Raw genomic sequence first — 21,971 nt, 5'->3', positions numbered from 1 at the left:
GTCAGGGCTAAGTGACCTCTAGATTTCACAATGAGGATATCCTCACAGGCCCTGTGACAGCCCTGGTAGAGAAATTAGTGACAAGGAGAGAGGATGTTTCCAAGCAGTTGAGCACGAAGGTGCTGCAGAAGACGATAAAGTGGTGACGGAACTGAGACGAGGTTGTTTCCTGCTGACAGGAACCAGGGGGTGAGTAACAGCTCAGGAGGCCGGCCTCTGGGCATGTCTCGTGCATTTCTGCATGGGCTTTAGCCTCGGTCAGGGAGGACAGCGTGCAGCTCAGGAGTGGCCAGGGAAGGAGGGAGGGAGAGAGAGAGAGAGGAGACCTCAACTGAGGGGAGACTTGGCATCCTTTAGGGCAGAGCAAAATGCAGATGGCTTGAGATGTTTGGAGAAAGAGAGAGACTTTAACAAGGGATTCAGCAGACATCTCTCCACCTGACTTTCACATAAGCCTTTAATCTTCACAACAGTCCCCATGTGGTAAAGCACATGTTTTTCCATTTGACTGAGGCGAGGCTCAGATGATTTAAATGATTTGCCCAGGCTGCCTGGCCAGTGAGTGGCGGGCTGGGGTTTGAACCTGCGTCCCCTGATGCAAAGCGTTGCTTCTGCTTTAGGGGTAGGTGAGACAAAGATTGTCCAAGCTGCGTCACGAAAACTTAGTAGAGGGGATCTTAAAGAGCATCTTGTTTTAAAGAGGAAGTTTGATGTAAAATAAAACAAAACTGCCTTCAATTCCTTTGGGAACAGGCCGTGGACATAGGGATGCCCACGGCTGGAGAGGAGGGCTGGGGTTGACCTCAGCACACTGTTCCTGCTATTGTTATGGGTGAAAAGGTAGCAGAGAAAGATGATCTCGGTCCTTTGTCTCACATGAAAGAGTTGTCTCACGTGGAAGAGCCATCAGAAGTGTGTTTGTGGGGTGGGCAACTTGTTTCTACAGTAACCTGGGGGCTCAGAAGAGTGGAATCCCCACTCCCTTGCTATTCTCATGATAGGATTGGAAGCTCCTAAGGAGTGGGCAGGCTCTTTGGTTTTTGGTAAAGGCAGCTTTTGGGGGAAAACATGCAGCAGGATTTAGCACCTTGATCCTGCTGAAGGCAACTTTTGAGGGAAGCAAGCATTGTGTACCCTCTTAGAGGGACTCTGCTTTCGCATTTTCCACAGGGACCAACGTGCTTGTTAACCCATCTGACTCCGCACTGTCACCTGTGTGAGAACCTGGTGCTTCTGTGCCATCGCTCCAGGTCATTTCCTCTGGCGAAGCACTCATCACTTAGACTGCACTGTGAGTCACATGCCAATGCCACCCCAGTGCCCCAGAGAGCATGTAGGATGCTGTTCAGAACAGTTGTTGCAAGTATAGATGGAAACGTGTGCGGTCTTCGTTACCCAGTGGAATAACATTGATTAACCCAGAATCCCATCCAAAACGTGACATAAAACATCATCTTACTATGCTCACAGGTTCCAGGAATCAGAAATTCAACCAGAACACAGCTGGGAAAGGGTTGAAGGCTGAACTCATCTGGAACTTCTTCACTCACGTGTCAGGTAGCTGGGCTGGGATGGCTTCAGACGGGGCTCAGCGGGGACTGTTAACCAGAGTGCGTTTATGTGGCTTCTCCGAGTGGCTTGAGCTTCCATACAACATGATGAGGAACGAGGAATTCCCTGAGGACTTGGAGAACCACTCGGAGGAAGGGACACCTGCAGAGCCCCGGATCCCTGCATTGGAGGCTGATGAGTCCAGATTACAAACCAAAGCCCGCCTCATACACCAGTACTTCCACTAGGTCAGGGCTACGGGCTGAACTGTGTCCCCCCAAAACTCACATGTTGAAGTCCTAAGTCTCGATATACAATTGCATTTGGAGATGGGGCCTTTATAAAGATGATCACATCCAAATAATGCCACTGGGTTGGGTCCTCACGCAATCTGTGTTCTTATCAGAAGAGATCAGAACACAGATGACCCAGAGAGATGACCATGTAAGGACACAGGGAGAAGACGCCATCCCCAAGTCCAGGAAAGAGGCGTCAGTGGAGACCAGCCCTGCTCACCCTCCAGATTGCTGAGAAAGTCCACGGCCAATGTTTATGTCACCCAGTCTGTGGTGTTTAGTCATGGCAGGCCTAGCAGACTAGCGGCCGGGAGCCCGCTAATCACACAGGCCCAATCCCAGCTACTGCCAGGGTGAAGGGTGCAGCACCTGCCAGTCTCACTGAGTGACATCCCCGTGCCTCTGGCTTTCCAGGGTTGTGTGGCTGTTTACTTTATAGCAATTAACCACCTATTTTCTGTCTAATAGTTCATGTTCCACTCACCTCTGGGGCTTAGGATCCTTGGAGAGAAATTTAGGGTTTTTCTACTTTTTCTCTTCTGTGTCGTATTCAGTTAGGAAGTGATGCTGACAGCTGATCCATGCCATTGCTTTTGGAAATTTCTGATTGAAGTAGGATGGCAGGACCACATCAGGACTGTGGAGAGTGATTTGTTGATCGATCGATCGATCTATATACACATACTTATGTATACATATGTGAATGAAAAGTCTCAAGAAAGTACATTTCAAATATATTTTAGTGGTAAAAGTATATCCTTAAAATAACTGAAAAATAACTGAGAATGTGAAAGTTCTGAGTATAGGAACGGTTGTCTCCGAGTGGCAGTAATGGGAAAATACTAGAAGCAAGCTAAGTATGTAAGATTAGGAATGATTACGCTTCACAGTTTATGTGTATCATGGAAGAATACTACACTATCATTAACTTTGTGTTTTTAAAGGATTCTTAGTTGCATGGGAAAATGGTCAAGAGAGTGTTAAAGTAGGGGGATGTGTTTATGCCCCTTTCTCTTACAAAACATGGAGTACGTGGGCATACATTGGAAGGAGGGATGGGTCAAAGGAGAGATGAAAACAATTATGTGAAAAAAAAGGCCCGCGCCACGGCTCACTAGGCTAATCTTCCACCTAGCGGCACCGGCACACCGGGTTCTAGTCCCAGTCGGAGTGCCGGATTCTGTCCTGGTTACCCCCCTTCCAGTCCAGCTCTCTGCTGTGGCCCGGGAGTGCAGTGGAGGATGGCCCAAGTGCTTGGGCCCTGCACCCCATGGGAGACCAGGAGAAGCACCTGGCTCCTGCCTTCGGATCAGCGCAGTGCACCGGCCGCGGTGGCCATTGGAGGGTGAACCAGCGACAAAAGGAAGACCTTTCTCTCTGTCTCTCTCTCTCACTGTCTCTCTGCCTGTCAAAAAAATTATGTGTCTCTCAAGACTCTTTTTTAAGGAGCAAAGAAATAAAAAGTGACTAAAAGGAAACACTAATATTAATGGTAGTTGTTGCTGTACAGAATTGTAGGTGAATTCTTTCTTTAAAATTTTTCTGCACTTCTAAGAATTCAAAGATGAATGCATTTCACATTGTCAAAAATAAAAAGTAAACTATAAAAAGTAACATCTTAACATGTGGGTGGCACTAGCAGCCGTCTTCCCCCAGGTGCGGGTGACACACCTTGCCCGTCTCCTGCAGAGTGACATTTGGGATTTTCAGGAATGCCGCATCTCCCTACCCTTCCTTACCTTTCTCTTTCTTCTACTACTTCTCCTCTAAGATGACATTACAGCTGAGGCAGCCCCTGGCCCAGCTGGCTTTGCATGCTGCTGACAGTGGCACCAAAGAACATTTGGTGGGAGAAGGCATCACAAACTTTAGGAGCTATTAGGGGCTTCCAGAACCTTCTAGTTCAACATAGCTGTTGATCCCGCTGTCAGCTAGAAAAGCAAGGCACGGGCAGCACAACACATCCCAGTTTGCCATAATAAGCCATTATGGGTCTTTCAACCATGAAGTTGTCTGATTCATTTCTGAAGCAATTTGTATTTTCAGGTCTGTGCCATTTCCATAAATCTGCTGCCCACTGCATGAAGCACAGGATGGGGGGATAGGGTTTAACAGCAGCACGTGTGAGCAGAGCCTGCAGGCGGCTGCCTGGCTGCCTGTGAGCTCTGTGGGGTTAGCAATGGGTGATGGAGAGCCCCAGCTAACCTCAGGCAATGCTGTGTGCAGACGTGGGCTTTGCTGGCCAGTGCTGGGCAGGTGTTCAGTTGCTGGAGCAATGCGTCCAGTTTGTTATGAGGCAGCTGAAGAGGCATTGACCACAGCTCAAGCGAGTCTCAAGTGGAGTGGATGGCAGAACAAAGGGTATGTGGACTGAAACGGGGAAGACCTGAAGTCACTCGGGGGACCTTTGTAAAATACCCAGCTGTGTGGATGCTACCAGGCTTCATTGCAGCACCACACCAGGGCCCTATCCAGTGGCCATCTGCAGTTCAGTGTCATGGAGAACTTTCTAGCAATTGAAGGAGTGTCTGATAAGCAGCTCTGAAAGGCAGTGAAACTGGCGCCATGGCTTAGGCAGGTGCCATGGCTCACTAGGCTAATCATCTGCCTTGTGGCACCGGCACACCGGGTTCTAGTCCCCGTCGGGGTGCCGGATTCTGTCCTGGTTGCCTCTCTTCCAGGCCAGCTCTCTGCTGTGGCCCGGGAGTGCAGTGGAGGATGGCCCAAGTGCTTGGGCCCTGCACCCCATGGGAGACCAGGAGAAGCACCTGGCTGCTGCCTTCAGATCAACGCAGCGTGCCGGCCACAGCGGCCATTGGAGGGTGAACCAACAGAAGGAAGGCTTTCTCTCTGTCTCTCTCTCTCACTGTCCACTCTGCCTGTAAAAAAAAAAAAAAAAAGGCCGTGAGTTCCCTAGCAGGGGGCAAACAGAGACCAAACATCCAGTTCTCTCAGGACTGTGGTGGCGGGGAGAAAGCAGAGGGCTGGAGGCAGAAGACTGAACTCAGCACATTAGGATCCCTCTTTTGTGTTCTGTCTAGCTCTGAGATTTTTTAATTTTACTTATCAGTACTGTGTCTTATCCATAAAAAAGACTTGTACACAAATGTCCACAGTAGTTTTATTCATAATAGACCCGAACTGAAAACAACTGGAATAGTAGATAATAATAGATAAATGAATAAACAAATTGTACCATGGCCAAAATGAGGTAATATACAGTAATGAAAAAGATGTAACTTCTGATATGTACAGCACCAGGAATGAACCTCAAAAATACGACACTGAGCAAAAACCAAACAAACAAGCCAGACATGAAAATTGGGTACCAGTGCTGGAGCAGCAAGTTAATCCGTAGTGATGAAAAGCAGACCACTGCGTAGCAGCTGTTGGCCTGCGGTTGGATGCCTGAATCCCAGGTGGGAGTGACTGCTGGATTCTGGGCTCTCACTCCTGATTCCAGCTTGCTACCAATGGAGACTTTGGAAGCAGTGGTGGCTCAAGTAATTGGGCTCCTGCCTCTCCCTTGAGAGGCCTGGATTGCATTCCTAGTTCCTGGCTTTGGCCTGGCCCAGTCTGTCCATGTGGGCACTTCAACAGCGAGCAGTAGATAGGAACTCTCTCTATATTTATCTACTGTCTTTGTGTGTGTGTGTGCATCTGTGTGTGTGTGCTTCACACAAAAAAAAATTTGTTTAAATGCAAGTCAGTGGCTCCTCAAGGAATTGGGTCAGAGTGATTAACTTTAGAGGGGCATGAAGGAACGTTCATGGGTTGATGGACACGGTCTACATCTTAATAACGATGTTGGCTACACGGATGTATACATTTGTCAAGGCTCATGGAACTGTACTCCCCACAGGTGTATTTAACAGTATGTAAATCTTACCCAAACAGCTGATTTTTAAGAATATCACGCTTCATACTCAGAAAGATTCAAGGAGGCTTCCATTCGCTTGAAAGGATTTTTTATTTTATTTTTTTTTTATTTATTTTTTTTTTTGACAGGCAGAGTGGACAGTGAGAGAGAGAGACAGAGAGAAAGGTCTTCCTTTGCCGTTGGTTCACCCTCCAATGGCCGCCGCGGCCGGCGCGCTGCAGCCGGCGCACCGCGCTGATCCGATGGCAGGAGCCAGGAGCCAGGTGCTTTTCCTGGTCTCCCATGGGGTGCAGGGCCCAAGCACCTGGGCCATCCTCCACTGCACTCCCTGGCCACAGCAGAGGGCTGGCCTGGAAGAGGGGCAACCGGGACAGAATCCAGCGCCCCGACCGGGACTAGAACCCGGTGTGCCGGCGCCGCTAGGCGGAGGATTAGCCTACTGAGCCACGGCGCCGGCCTTGAAAGGATTTTTTAAACACAATTGGCGGCTTCGTCTTTCCAGTGTTCTGATTCAGTGAGCCAGGTCCTGTTCACCTCTCCACTTCAAGGGTTTCCATGTGCTCCTTTGCCTGTTTCGCTGGTCCTCACTCCAGACTGAGGAGCCCAGCTTTCTGGCCATGGTGTCTCCTCCCCTGGCTGACTTGGCGTCTTTCCATCTCCCTGTGTCTGTTTTGAAACACACAGACTTGATCCAATCATGCATCCCATTAATCGTGAGTGAGTGCCCGCCTGGAAGATACCTTTTGCAAATATTAAAGCGTTCCACAGAGATCTGAGCAGGGAGCCCAGGGCAGTGAGGGGTGAGTGTGGTTGGGGAAGATAGAAAAGAAGGGGTGCTGGGGGCTCACAAGGTGGTGGGAAAGACACAATCGAAAGCCCAGAGGTGTGAAGTGGGATGGGGGAAGTTAAGAGGCACCCTCAGGACAGGAGATAGGGAGAGAATGGCAGACATTTCCCAACTTCAAAAAGCAGTGGGAAAATGAACTCCATCCCTTAATGACCAATGCCCATTTCCGGAAGGGTCCGGCATCCACTGTTAACCTGGCTGAGGTGGTCCAGCGGGAGTGCCAGTGCCTCTTCTGACCTTCCCTTGGGTCCTGCTGACGTCTCCAGGCCATTTTCCCTTGTATGTATGTCCAGAGTTTGCCCAGTGAAGCTCGTCTGCTGCTTCCCCACCACATGCTCAGCCCTGATGACCTCCGATGTCTGTCTCCACTGCCCTGGCGTCCCACCAGCCAGGAAGGTGCAAGGTCAGTGTTCAGTTGCAGACTCTGCTGGATACACTTTCTTCTGGATCATTTGCAAAATCCTTACGAGGGACCATTTCTGGGGTTCCTGGCGGGGGTCCCCAAGCCGAGGCCGCTCCTTCCAGAGCTGCCCCTTTCTTCCTGTTCTCCCTGCATCTGTGGCATTTTCTCATCCACTTCATCAGCCCACACTGTCTGCCCCATACCATGCCAACTAAAGCTTTAAAAATGGATCCGGGTGCAGGAATTTGTCAGGGCTCTTTGAACATCTAAAATATGATTTCTGTATGTTTCCTCTGGACCATGGTTTACTCCCTAAAAGACCTGTCATCCACCCTTACCAAAATAATGATGCCTTTCTCCCAGAATCCTTCACATCCCTGGGTGTTGCATGGCATCTGTGTGTATTCGTCCGTCACCACCTCGCCAAGGGCAGAAGCAACCTTCCCTCGGCTGTTCCCAGGGTTCCTGCCGGAAGACCTCCCCTTAACCATCCTCTGGTGCAGGGGGCCCACAGTTACCAACGCCCTCTGTCCTCACCATGGATCTCTGCAGGCACTGAACATCTGCAGCATGACAAGGACCACATAGGTCCAGCCAAGTTGCTCACTTGATTGAGGGTATTTTGATCAACAAACCCTTTCTTGCAAATTAATTCCACAAGTATTTATTTATTTGAAAATCAGAGAGACACACAGAAATTGATTCCATCTGCTGGTTTACTTGCCCAATGTCTGTAACGGTCAGATCTGGGCCAGGCTGAAGCCAGGAGCCAGGACTCCTTCAGAGTCTTCCATGTGGGTGGCAAGGACCCAAGTACTTGGGCCATCAGCCACTGCCTTCCCAGGCACATTAGCAGGGAGCCAGATCATAAGCAGAGCTGCTGGCACCCTGAAAAGGGGATAGGGAAGACAGATGTTGTAAGTGGAAGGCAGCTTAACCCACTGTGCCCCAGTGCCAGCCCCCACAAGTATTTATTATAATACCTACTCTTACCAGGCTTTTTCAGCTCCTTAGACGCTATCAATGAAGCAAACAAAGCTCCCAGGCTGGGGAGAGACAAAGAAGTACACCTAATAAATACATGACAGTCAAGGGAGGTATGGGTGATGGGGGAAAATGGTTGAACAAGGCAGGCAGGTTATCTGCACTGGGTGAGGCATGGGGTTGAGCCACAGGGCAGATCAGTGGCAGGTAGGGTTGTTCCAGGCAGAGGAAATAGCACTGAAAATTGAGCCTTTTCCAGAAGGTTCCAGGAGCAACAGGAGGTGGTGGGAGAGAGCAAGCAAGAGGTTGAAGACCACAAGTCCCCGGGAGGAATGCTTTCCAGGCCACAATAAGGACTTTGGCCTCAGCAGAACGTGGTGATGATTTGAGTGAGGGAGTGCCAGGAGCCAAATGATGCATTAAATCATCCACTGTGTCTACAAGGTGACAGGGAAGCCCACCATTTGAAGGGAAGAGGAAGGGGGTGCCATCAGTGATGTGATCCAGACTCCTGATGGTCTACAGAGCCCGGTCTTGCACAAAACCTGCCAATGTCAAATCATCAAAAACACAGGATGGGAAGACATGTGGTTCTCCTTAGTATCACATGGGGAGCTTTAGAAGCAGGGACCCTTGGCCAGTTGAGTCAGCAGTTGGGAGTCTGATATTTAGTACCGAGAGTCGTGCCTCACACCAGCTCCATAGACAAACCCAGCAGTGAGGAACTGACGAAGGGGGTCCTGGCTCAGCTACCACCTGCTGTGGGACCTGGGCCAGTAACTTCCCCACCACGATCCTTAATAAGGGGTCTTGAAAAAGTCCACGGAAAATGTGAGTCATGAAAAAAGCTATGCGTGGATTTCAAACAAGTTTTGTACCAACACAAGCTTACCTTGTAATTCTATTTTCCCACAAATTTCAAGTCCCCTTGTTGGTTCCTCCTCTACAAATGAGGAGCTGAGGGGTATGCTGTATGCTTCAAGGGTGCGGAGCTCAACACTGGCCAGAATGTTTTGTGATGGGAGCAAGCTCTACACATCTCCTCCTTGTTCCTGATCTGTTGTAGATTTCCTAACCTGAGAGCTTGTCCATTTCGTTCCAGAAGCAGGACTCGGGACAATGTTTTCGCCTTTCTTCTTGGAGCACTTAGTTTTCTTGCCTCACCTGGTGGTGACTTGCGTACCTGGGTCAGCTTCCCCTAAGACGTGGGGAATTGCTTACAAGCAATCAGTAAGCCTTCAACCTTGGCACCAATGGGGTTCCTGGCTCGCTGGCTCCCAGGGATGATTGTTACATGAGGGCATGAGGGTTTGACCTGTAGAAGCTCAAGAAGTACAGGCTGCATTGTGCCTTGAGCAAAGGAGGTCCCCTCCCAACACTTCTTTTGCATCACATTGATATGGAAGGCTCAAGACGCCAGGCAGGTCCGTATGAAATGTCAGCCGTGTGATATGTCAGAGGACATGCTTGTTCCTTCCGCACCACTGTCCAGTTAGCAAGGGGCTGTTGTTATAGCAATGGATGAGTCTTTTGCTCACTGAACATTTATTGAGTTCCTACTATTCTGTGCATCAGAGAGAGTTTGAGTGTCAGAGGGTAAGTCCCTTTTCCCAGAGAATTTGGAGGTGAAACGAGAAGACACACAGAGAAACAATGGATTATAATACGGATGATCTTTCTGCTATCACCACTCAACCAAGAAAGGTTACACTAGAAGAGTTTAAAAGGAACCATTTATTACAGTAGATTTTCTAAACGTAAAACGGGAGAAAGCCAGCTGGTGTGGGCTGAGTATGTGATGAGGATTGATGAGTCTTCTGTTACGGAGGCCAGCAAGAAAGTCTTGCAGTTTTAAGAAAACAATTGGAATAACAGAATCTCCCCCATCCAATGGGACATTAGGTAGGCAGAGAACAGACAAGTCGGACAAAGCTGGATTACCCGAGTATACCCCAATGCCAGGAGCCCGGGGTAACATGTAGAAGCCTAATATAGTTGGCAGCTCAGAGACCTGGTGGCCAGGTAACTGTGTGATGGGCTCCTAGGACAAGAACTACACAAGGAGGCCAGGGTCATGGAGGGAGGAACCTGCCTGGAGAGGGATGGAGAAAATAGCAGTGGGGCACCTGGCTTTACCCCTCAACAGGGTGATCTGGGAATCCCAGGATTGGAAACTCCATCTCATGTAATAAAAACCTTTGTTGCATTCACCACCCGTGCCTCTCCCCGTGCTGCCGTGGCCCACAGGGAGATGACAGAGTGCAGAGAAACATTGATTGGCACCAGTGAAGTGATCAAATGAGTCCTGGCATTGCTGTTGATGGAAGCCGTCCATTACCCACTACCTGGCCACGGCAGGACCAACAATTCACTGAGCAGAAAGGGCCCAGTGGCTGTGAAGAACAATGGCTTTTTAAATTTAATTTTCAAATTTACAGAGCAGTTGAGAGAAAGGTACCACATACACACACACACACATGTGAGCTTCTAAACGTTCATTGCAAAATATTCATTATCTTTTAATTCAGTTTTTCTATGAATTTCTCAAAGCCCTCTTCTACCTTTCCCCCAGTGTTAGCAGTGTAGCCGCACTGGCATCAACTCTGTGGTGAACAGTGTTGACAGCTCACCACTTTCCCTCTCCCTCTCTTGCTTCTTAATGACTCCATCACCGTTAACTACTTCATCAGGCATCCCCTAAAACTAGGGACCTTCTTCTCTTTTATGCTATACAGGGCGTTGCTGTTCACGTCTGACTGATAATAGCTGTGATGTCAATATCACACCTATTAGCGTGAACTTTAATTAACCCAGTCCTCTAATATAGCCTCTCAAATGTTTTACTTGAACCCAGCTACAATCAAGGTTTCCTTGTAGTGTTAGGTTTCCGAGCTTGTTAGACCCCTTTATTCTAGAATAGTTCCCCACCTCTTTTTGCTTGTTTGTTTTCATGACATTGTTTTTTAAGAGTAGAATGCCCCACTCTCTGGATTGGCTGATTAGTTCAGGTTAAATACTTGTTAAGAACGAGGTGGATACAACCTTCTCAGTGCATCGTATTGATGAGGGAGGGGACACACAGTGTCCAGTTCTCTCACCCCTGGGAGAAGGAATTTGATCACTTGGGTAAGGTGGCATAAAGGTCATGCTGGGCTGATTCTCTCACTCTTTCCAGACAGGTAGATGGGCCAAGACCCTGGCCTTGACGAAGGATTGATGAGCGGACCAGGGAGCCTTGAAGAAAAGGCACCAAAAAGCCAACAAGGTAACAATAACAACAAGAGGTGAGTGCCTACTGTCTGCAAGGAATTTGGTTCATTATTGCATAGAGTATCTCCCTTAATCCAGACAGCTACCCTGTTCGTGGGTGCTATTCTCCATGTTTTACTGATCAGGGTCACGTGGTGAGTTGGTAGCACAGCCAGCATCCCAAGCCCCGATATTTGACTTTTTTAGCATCAGGTTACACCCCTCCTAACCACAGAACAAGTGCAGTGTCTCAGAGGAAAGCACACCCAGGGTGCAGCTCTCCTAGTTACCCTGCTGCGTTTAGAAGGATAATACAGTTCAAGGCTGGCTTTAGAAATACGTGAAGAAGGCGTGAAAAAGAGTGGATCACCCCAGGAGAAAGAGGATTATCTGAAGACAACTTACTGGATGAACAGTGCCTCATTACAGAAAAACGTGCGGAACTTATTGATTTGCTTTAGTCAAGTCATTTTTTACCTCCTGGAGCCTCAGTTTCTCACTTTTCATATGGGCTTATCGAACCTCAGGGCAGATGCTAATCCAGGGTCTTATGGGACTTGGGGCTTATTCAATCTGGTGGCCTCTGTTGGGGGGAGCATTATTAATACAATCAGATACAAAAGTGAATATTTATTTAGAATGAGAAAAACCCACCATAAATAGCATTTTAGAAATTGATACATCACAAAATCCAAGCCAGGGGGAGCCGTCCATGCAAATAAAAAATGATTTTTTTTTTGTAAAATTTGTTTATTTATTTGAAAGTCTCAGTTACAGATAGAGAGAGGGAGAGACAGAGACAAAGAAAGAGACATCTGCTGTCTGCTGGTTCACCACCCACATGGCCACAACAGCCAGGCCAAAGTCAGAAGCTGCCTCTGGTTTTCGCACATGGGTGCGGGGGCCCAAGCACTTAGAACCAGCCTCTGCTGCTTTCCCATGCACATCAGCAGGGAGTGGAGCAGAACTGGAGCAGCCGGGACTCGAACCAGCACCACACAGGGTACTGGCACTGCAGGCCGTGGCTTTAACCCACAGTGCCACAGCATCGGCCCCAAATAAGGGATCTTGAGGCCTCATCTCTGTTAGCCTCTCAGGAAGCCCACCCACATCCGGGAGTCCAGTCTCCCTCTCAGGGGAGGTGCCCATTCCAGCAACAAAGTCTGTGCACCTGACCACCCTCCTTATCAGCTGTCCCACCACCTACAAGGGCCATGTCTCCCACCCGGCCAGTTGCAGCTGGCCTCCTCGCTTCCCTCCTGGCCCCTTCACAAGTCTGTTCTTCACACAGGTTCCATAAAGATCTTCCCAATAAAGGAGGTAACGAGATTATGCCATTCCCTGTTCTCAGCCATCCAGCGGCTCTCAGACCTCCTCTGTCCACTCCGGAAGCCACTGGCTGCACATGACTGCTGAGCGCTTGAAATCTGTCTCATGCACCGAAGGAAAGCACTTTTAACTTAATTTTCATTAACTCAAATACTGATGACTAAGTGTGTTACTGGCAAACTTTTAAGTATGTTTGGAACAACCTGGTTATGTAAAGCTATGGTTTCACCACACATTGAAGAAATCTAAATACTGCTCGGGTATTTCTGATAAAAACTTAGTACTTGAGTTGAAAAATCTGTAAGTGTAAAATATGCACCAGATTGTGAAGAAATAATACCCAGGGGCCAGCACTATGGCACAGTGGGTAAAGCTGCTGTCTTTGGGGCCAGCACTGTGGCACAGCGAGTTAAAGCCCTGGCCTGAAGCGCCAGCATCCCATATGGGCGCCGGTTCTAGTCCCGGCTGCTCCTCTTCTGATCCAGCTCTCTGATGTGGCCTGGAAAAGCAGAAGATGACCCAAGTCCTTGGGACCCTGAACCCGTGTGGGAGACCCAGAAGAAGCTCCTGGCTCCTGGCTTCGGATTGACGCAGCTCCGGCCATTGCAGCCATCTGGGGAGTGAACCAGCAGATGAAAGACCTCTCTCTCTGTTTCTACCTCTCTCTCTGTAACTCTGTCTTTCAAATAAATAAAAATAAATCTAAAAAAAAAAAAAAAGCTGCTGCCTTTGACACTGGCATCCCATAGGGGTGCCAGTTTGAGTCCCAGCTGCTCCACTTCCAATCTAGCTCCCTGCTAATGACCTGGGAAAAGCAGTGAAAGATGGCCCAAATGCTTGGGCCTTTGCACGCATGTGGGAGACCTGGATGAAGCTCCTGGCTGCTGGCTTCAGCTTGGTACAGCTCTGGCTGTTACAGCCATCTGGAGAGTGAGCCACTGGATAGAAGATTCTCTCTCTCTCTCCCTCTCCCCCCCCCCCACTTTCAATAAAGAAATAATTCTGAGAAGAAAAGAAAAAATAGTACCCCAAAAGAAGAATTTAAAACATCTCATATTTTTTTACATTGATCATATGTTGAAATGTTGACATTCTGGGCCGGCGCCGTGGCTCACTAGGCTAATCCTCCGCCTTGCGGTGCCAGCACACCGGGTTCTAGTCCCGGTCAGGGCACCGGATTCTGTCCCGGTTGCCCCTCTTCCAGGCCAGCTCTCTGCTGTGGCCAGGGAGTGCAGTGGAGGATGGCCCAGGTGCTTGGGCCCTGCACCCCATGGAAGACCAGGAGAAGCACCTGGCTCCTGCCATTGGATCAGCGCTGTGTGCCAGCTGCAGCGCGCCGGCTGCGGCGGCCATTAGAGAGTGAACCAACGGCAAAAGGAAGACCTTTCTCTCTCTCTCTCTCACTGTCCACTCTGCCTGTCAAAAAAAAAAAAATAATAAATAAATAAATAAATGTTGACATTCTGGACATATTAGCTAAAAAAATTATTTAAGACATCCATTCCCTTTTACTGTTTTTTAAAAGTAGCCGTTAGAAAATTTTTAAGTACAAACACGGCCCATGTTCTGTTTCTCATAGACATCACTGACTTAGAGTTCCATCCAATGTTCCCTTTAGGAACTGGTTCTTCTCTCTCACTGTGTCTGCTAAGCCATGGCTAATGATTACCTGTACAGCTGTCCAGGTGTTTCCCAAACAATGATGTTCCGTGGTGATTAGTCTGCCAGAGGTGCGTCTTCTTCTAATTAACTTGAAGGCTCCGAACGGGCTGGTGGCTGCCCAGACTCACCTTCATGTCTCATGATCCAACTGGCCTCGCCTCCTTAGCTTATGCCAAGGTGTTTCCTGCTCAGGGTCTCTGGACTTGCAGCATCTCCCTGGAATACTCTTCCCATCGCCTTTCTCCCTGACTTCATTCAGCTCTCTGGTTGAATGTCAACCCTCCAGAAAAGACTTCCACCCGCACCTCTCACCTGTCGAAAATGGTTCCTGAGCCCCTGGACATTCCATTTGCCCTTCCTAAGCCCTGCCACTTCCCACACTTACAGCAGGGACTTATCCACTCCACATCCCCCACTGGAACATGAAGTCATATAGCAAGAGCTGTCTTATCACTGGCGTGTTCCCAGCACCAAAACCAGTAACTGGCACGTAGTGGGGCTGTTCACTGAATGAACAGAATCCTGTCTTAAAGGGTGGCTGACAGCACTTAGAGAAGCAGGCACAGGGTGTGAAAGTTCTTTGTGAATAGTTTGAATCACTGAAAGAAAGGAAAAGCATTGTCCAAACAGAAGCAGAGAATCCTCTGAGGCACAGCCAGACATAACTGGGCTGCCAACACTTTGCTGTGTAGCCTTCAAGAGCCTCTCAAACCAATCTCATGAGAAGAGACCCTTTCATGATACCACAGAGGAGAGACTCAGCAGGAAACTCAACTCGGGGCTGGGCTGAACTGGCCTGGTTGCAGTCACACTAGCCCAAGCCAACAGAGAGGATGCATTGGTTCATGTAACCAGAGAGGCCGGCGGTGGAGCTGCAGGGGTGACAGCTGCCGATTCTCATTCTCTGTGCGTCAGTCTTACCTGCTCCAAACATGCCGTCTCTATTGCAGAAGCGAGAAAAGACCAGAAAGGACCTGGGATGGTGTGTAAGATGACAGAGTCTCCCCTCCAGGCTCCGCTTGAAAAACACTCATGCCAGTCGCTGTGGCCCGATCTCCATGATGGGCGGTCTGCTTGCCTTGCCCAAAGAGGGAGAAAGTAGCACTGGCCAGGCAAGCTCTCCAGGTGGGTGTGGTAGAGCCAGGACTTCAGCCCTGAGTCTGATACCCTGACCACAAAGCAGAGTGAGAGGTCAGCATCCTACTGCAAGAGCAAAGCCCAGCTCCTCCTCGGGGGCTCACTTTGTTTTTGAAAAGGATGGCCTGGCTAGCAGATGTGCCCTGCGGAGGCAAGGACCAGCAGTGAAGAACTAATGGACTGAATGGCTGCCTCGCCTTGGTCCACAGAGATTATTGGAGTAGCTTCTCTGGCAGACAGGTACTAGATCAAGCCTTGGTCAATAGCAGGGTGTTCTAGGCCAGATTGGAAAGAAGTAAGTGCAGATCAGTCTCTGTGAGCAGATGGCGTCCACCTGAGAGAGTGGCAGGAGCTCATGGATGAAATGCGGACAGTTGCTTGGCAGGAGTGTGGGACCTGTCAGCGCGAACAGCCGCTGCGCTGGAGTGGATGTCGGCTCACAGATGTGACCCCGGCCGTGTGAGCGCCACAGAGGGGACTGGGGAATTACAGCTCAGCTGAGCCAGCTCTCAGCCTCCATCTGCATCCAGCGGGTGGCTGCGGACATAAAAAATAATCCACCGGGCAGGGAATGAATGGGTGTGGGAGCGAGAGCAGCCACACAGGTGCTGTCCAGAGAAATCACACTTGACGGCTGTGCTAGAGTCTTCTGTGGCCCAAGGCGGGAGTCATGTGTGTACGAGAGGAAACCGATGGCTCCAATTTCCATGGGGGTAATGTACAGCAAGCAGCCGATATATTGCAAAGGAGTCGGCTCTCTGAGTCTTGGCTCAAATCCTGGCTTGGCCACCAACTTAGACTGTGTGAACCTGAGTTGGTCGTGAAGCATCCTGAGCTTGCAGTCCTCCCCTATGAAATGAGGCTGCTGACAGCTCACTTCAAACACTGCTTTGAGCCTTAGAAGTGATAAGAAAAGTAGCTGGGGGTAGCAGGTAGGTAGTAAGCGGTGGTCGGTGTTGTTGACCACACCTGGACCCAGTACATTCCCCAGTTGCCTTCTAAAGAACCCATAGGCCTCCAGGGTCAGATCCCTGGGGGCCATTGTGGAGGTCAGGTAACCAGGTGCCAGGCCCCTGCTCTGTTTTCCCCTGTTTGTAATTATTTTCTTCAAAAGACTCTTTTGGATGAAAGATGTAGCCTGGTGGGTCTCATCTGTCCACTCACCTTCCATCCCACCCTCTCTGCTTGTGGGGGTCATTAACATAGTTAATGATCATTCTGCTTAAAATTAGCACAATTTCATTTGCTTCTAATCCTGTTGCCCTAAGGACTATGAAGCATCTGGACCTTTTATTTATTTGTTTATTTGAAAGGCAGAACGACAGGCAGAGGGAGAGAGGAGGGGTTGGGGGAGGGAGGGAGAATGAGAGAGAGAGAGAGAGAGAGAGAGAGAGAGAGAGAGAGATCTACCTGCTTATTCAGTTCCCACATGGCCACAACAGCCAGATCTGTGCCAAGATGAAGCCAGGAGCCAGGAACTCCATCCAGGTCTCCCACATGTGTGTCTAAGCACTTGGGCCCTCTTCTGCTTTCCTAGCAGAGAGCTGGAGAGGAAGAGGAGCAGCTGGGACTTGAATTGGCACTGCATTCTGGGAAGACAGTGTCACCAACGGCGGCTTAACCCGCTGCGCCACAGCACCACTGCACATCTCCACAGTTGGCGCAGTGACTGAGAGCGTGAGCTCTGGAGCCAGGCTGTCTGGACCCGATTCCTTTTTTTAGCTGTGTCACCTTCAGCAAGTCCCTTCACAGCTCTGTGCCTCGATCTCTTCATCTGTAAAATAGGGGTGGTCATAGTAAAAATACTTGGCTTATACAGATGACCTGAAGACTGAGTAATTAATACATGCAAACCACTAAGAATGGTGCCTTGCAGTGTTAACTGTTGCTGTCATCACCACCACCACCAACATCGCCATCAACATCATTTTCATCATCATCACCATTGCCAACACAACCACCATCATCATCTCCGTTACCAGCATCATCTTCATTATCATCACCCTCACCTCATCACCTCCCCCACCACCGTCATTATCACCAACATCACCCTCATCACCTCCCCCACCACCGTCATTATCACCATCACCCTCATCACCACCCCCACCACCATCATTATCACCAACATCATCATCATCATCACCACTGTCAGCATCATTACTGCTGCCACAGAGAAGTCTGAAAATTTCTCTGGGCCTCCAGGATAGAACACAGAATAACAGTCGCCCTGACTTTGTGCAGGAAGCCACAAGCTAGAGGCCAGGGCCCCAGCTCAGGAGAGGATGGGAAAGGAAGGCGCAGGGTGACCTGTGAAAGATACTCTCCCCCAGAGCCTGTATCTGAAGCCAACTCTGCAGGCTGAAAGGTGACCTAGGCAGGAAGGGCTGTTTCCTCTGTTGCACCTGTCACGCCTTCAAGGAATTTGGAAATAATTGAGCTGCCAACCAGTTGAGCCGGGGCTGTTTTGACACACTCAAGGAATGACAGAGAGACCAGGACAAATGCCAGCGATGAAAGGACAGAGCCTCTTCCAGACAGGGAGGTGTCGGGAGCGGGACTGCAGAAGTGTCCGGGCTGGCCCCGGCTTCCTTTAATATTGTTTTAAAAGAGCTGCAGAAGGTGGGGGTGGGGGGAGCACAGCAAGCCCTGGGTTTCCAGATGAAAAGGACAAGAAAAGGGAAATTGATGACATGAAAACAGGAAGATCTTAAGACCCTGTGCAGGTGAGCTGGAAGGAGGGAGATGCATCGAAGGTGAGCAGGTTCAAGGTGACACACTTTACAAAATGAGAGCTTTTAGAGAGCGCCCCTGAGCACACCACCGGCTTCACACATCACCAAGAAGAACAGTAAAAACAAAATTAGACATTAACCTCCTTAGTGTCTTTTCCCCCAAACTCCCTGTGTTTGGGGGCTGCTCTGAGCCCCAGCTCAGTGAGGCGCAGTAGCGTCAAGCCTGGGAACAGATGAACCGGGGGGAGGATGGTTCCAGGGGGAGCCTGTCTCAGCTGAGTGGGCCATCTGGCTTGTTCAAGTGCTGATGGCCTTGTTACCTTTCAGAGGATGACCTACAGAGAGGATAAAAGCCATAACGCTGCTATCAATTCCCAAGAGGCCCTATCAACTCAAGTGGTAGATGACTGTGTTTTTCTCTCCAGAAAGCTTGTGTGCCATCAGGGTCCCCCATGGCCAGTGGCAATATTTGTGAGCCACGAATGCTTGGGGTGAGCTGGTTATAAGGCCACTTCCTATTTCTTATGCCCCACATTTCAGCGTCCACGATCGATGTCCCTGTGTGAGCTCATTGCCTGGATGGCCTGAAAGGACTCTCTGGCCAGATGGCTCTCCCAAATGAGCTCATTCTGTCTTTTCCACTCCTCCATTTTCTTCCATGAGGCTGAGTTTAAGAGCCAAGCTGATTTGGCTTTTAAACAGTATTATGTGTCATCTAAATACATACATTTCACTGGGGGAAACGTCCTAAATATGATATTCCCGTGAGTCACCCAACAGCTGTGCTGGCCCTGCAGTGCAAACCTGCATCCCCGTCGTCACAGCGCTGGCAGAAGCGTAGAGCAAGGTCACGTTTCAGGATGGGTGAACCCAAGAGGAACAGGGGGAGGCCACCTCCTGGCCTTCCAAGGGGACCTTCAGGATTGCGAAGAAAGAACATCAGCCAAAAAGAGCAGCACCCACAGAAAATTTGGCCAAGGTCCAAGGAGCTCATGATGGATTTGGAATTAATAGAGAGAGGGGAAGACAAGCAAGGTGGAGCTATTCCGTCTCTCTTTGCTTTGATTCCCTACTCTGAGTGTGAAAGCAAACCCGACACCCTTCCCAGCCACCACCGTCGCCAAGTGCTAGGGATCTTGGGTTCACACACAAGTGAGCTAATATTTGCAAAGCCACGCGGTAAAATCAAGAGTGCCATGGGAAGCGCTCCGTTGTCATTATTATCACATAAATGACCGCTTAGGACGGTGGCTGTCTCTCTCCCTGATGTGACGGTGTCGGGGGGGACTGGGAAGAAGGAGGAAAGGGCCTGGGAAGAAAGAAGGTCGCATTGCAGATTTTTGACTTTCAAATGTCAGAGGGTCTTAGAGGAATGCCTTTGCTATAGCCTGCCGTATTCAATGAATTCAAAATTCAGGAGGCAGAAAGATAAAAAAGAGTCCATTTCATTTTACTTTCCCCGGATGACAATTTAGCTCTGCATTTCCATAACCTAATTAATGGGAGGCCACCCATGTCACTGTGGAGGAAGGCGCACTGTACATTACCATATTTCCCTGCTGAGCCCTACTGAGAGGAGAATTTGGGAAGGAATCCTTAAATCACGCTAATAGATTGCCTATTTTCTGGAATCACATCTTGAGACCACCCCCAAGGGACAGCCAACAATCAAAAGGTGTAAGGATAATATTCTCCATTGTTTAGAGGGTTTTTGTGGGAGATTATCCTAACAGAGCTGTCACCTTTAAATCTTAATCCTTTTTTTTTTTTTTTACATGAGTTTCACATTTTCAGAAGTCCAAGAATGCCTCTGGCCAAGGTGGCCTAAGGACATTTCCAAAGGAACAGGCAATCAAGAGAATGAGTCTCAGAGCAAAGGATGCCCTTTGTGGTGCAACTGTCCCCATAGCCCCAGCTTTGATGTTTGCCCTCCTTGCCAGGCGTGCACACACCTCTGAAGCAGGCAGCCGTGGGTCCTGTGCCAAGGATCCCAAGTGGAACGTGCTGTCTTCTAATAAAAATCCGAAATTAAATCCTCATGTCCTTTGATAACATCTTTCAAAAGCAAAATTGCCTGCTCAATTATCCAGACAGCACTTTTTGACTATACAGAGAAAAATGGCACGCAACAGAGTTAATACACTTAATATTAGATTTTCAGAGGCATGTACCATACAATATTTGTGTTAGTGGAATTAATTCAATTGAGTTGTGCTTACCAAGAAATTATTTAATTATTATATTGCTGGTTGAACAGGTGACATAATAAAATAACATTCTCTTCTTTTTTTAAAAAAAAAGTCATATTTATTGCCGGGTGATAGGAAGAAATCAAGAGAGCAGTGGAAACCATTACTGAGAAGGCTTGAACAACCACAATTTACTACAAAGAGATAAAAACCAAACACCTCAGCCGTATTATGGCCATAATTGTCTGCAGTTTACCCATCTTGTAAAATAAACGGATCATGAAATGTGAGAGCACGTTTCAAAACATACATAGAAGGTGTTAGAGTGATTACGCGTGGGCTTGCCTGGCTTCCCTGTAAATTGTTTGTCTTTCAGTGGGAAGTGGAAAGGTATTAATTAGCAGTGATTTTGACAAGATGGGAGTCCGCGGGCTTTGGCTGGGAGAGAACTCGTCCAAGGGGCCTGCATGCTTTCAGGGGGATTGGATCTCTTGCGTCTCAGCTTTTAATGGCATTTTGTTGTGTGCTAATCCCTCCTACGGCCACACATTCGCAGATCTGAGATCTGATGCATGTGTGCGTGGCTCCAGTTGCAACACGGAGCTTTCCTCTCCCAGCTCCAGGTGGCAAAGACAAAAGCTGGGCTGTGGAGCTGGCCCCAGGGAGCTGCAGACCGAGGCTCAGGGCAGCGGCCACCGTGCCAGCTGTCTTTTACCGCGTTCGAGGCGCTGGCGCTGAGACAAAATCCGGCTCCACGCTCTCTTCCCTTCCTTCCCGGCTCTCCTCGCTGAGCGCTTGCCACCAGCAGGTCCTGCAGCCACGGGAATTTATCGCTTTCCACTGTTCCCCTTGGCTGCATCCCCAAGCCCAGCGACTCCCCCTCTCTGGAAGACTCCATAACTCAGCCGGCATCTAATCAGCGTCTTGCTGCCTTCCCATCCTTCCCTGCGCCGGAGCCGTGATTCTTTCTCCTTCCCCAGTGGAAGGCGGCTCACAGCACAGGCGATCCTGGAGTGAACCCCACCGCATCTCAGCAGAGGCTGAGATGAGCTCCATGACACCCCCACACCGACAGCGAGCCAGCTTCGCCCCAGCCGCAGACCTGGCCGCCGTCTCTCGCTCAATGTGTGAGCCCGTGGGTCCCACTCACAGACACAACCGTTGTGCTCTTTCCTGAGACATTTCGGGGGTTCTGGAGGATTTGTGATGTCCTCTTGTCCAGGCACAAAGAGGGCCATAGGGAAGAGCTTCCTTGGCCAAGCCGGGAACAGGCTGGCAGTGTGTGGGCAAAGGGGTCTGGCGCCAAAGGCCGACAGTCATTCTTGGTCATCTGTCTTGCCCACCACTGATGGAGTCCCTGGCACTGGGGAACGCCCCCACCACTGCGGCTACAGCAGCAGGACAACGTGGAAATGAAAGATGGGTCTTTTGAAGTGGAATTCACCGGGCTCCGTGCTGTGTGTGTGTGTGTGTGTGTGTTCTTCACACCAGCTCACTTTTTTTTTTCTTTTGGCAGTATGGATCAGCATTCATCAGTCCCTTCATTTTGCAAAGGGAGTGCAAGAAACTGTGAGCTTTTGGCCAGAAGATGACCGGTCGCCTGTCATGCACCACTCACGGGACAGGTAGTTGGGGCATAGCCACCATCCCTCTGCACACAAGAAACAGATCACATGTCCAGAAATAAAGTTTTTAAAAATGTATTTATTTTT

The 21,971-nt window shown here is 49.4% G+C and overlaps 1 long non-coding RNA gene across 6 annotated transcripts; it reads left to right on the top strand.

Moving 5' to 3' along the window:
- The first annotated feature begins 195 nt into the window (after positions 1-195).
- LOC149123182 (uncharacterized) lies at positions 196-17,130 on the top strand. Of its 6 annotated transcripts, none has more exons than XR_016217617.1 (5): positions 196-622; positions 1,171-1,291; positions 1,471-1,557; positions 11,141-11,245; positions 16,879-17,130. It is a non-coding gene; the product is annotated as an uncharacterized LOC149123182 (long non-coding RNA). The 6 variants fall into 6 exon arrangements; XR_016217616.1 differs by having other exon boundaries at positions 16,876-17,130; XR_016217614.1 differs by having other exon boundaries at positions 11,137-11,245; positions 16,879-17,129.
- The last annotated feature ends 4,841 nt before the right edge of the window (positions 17,131-21,971 follow it).

This window comes from Oryctolagus cuniculus, chromosome 12 (genome assembly GCF_051225735.1).
Source record: "Oryctolagus cuniculus isolate XC-2025 breed Fujian yellow rabbit chromosome 12, ASM5122573v1, whole genome shotgun sequence".
Classification (NCBI taxonomy): domain Eukaryota; kingdom Metazoa; phylum Chordata; class Mammalia; order Lagomorpha; family Leporidae; genus Oryctolagus; species Oryctolagus cuniculus.
Note: the sequence above shows the minus strand (reverse complement) of the source record. Positions and strands in the feature narration are given on the sequence as shown.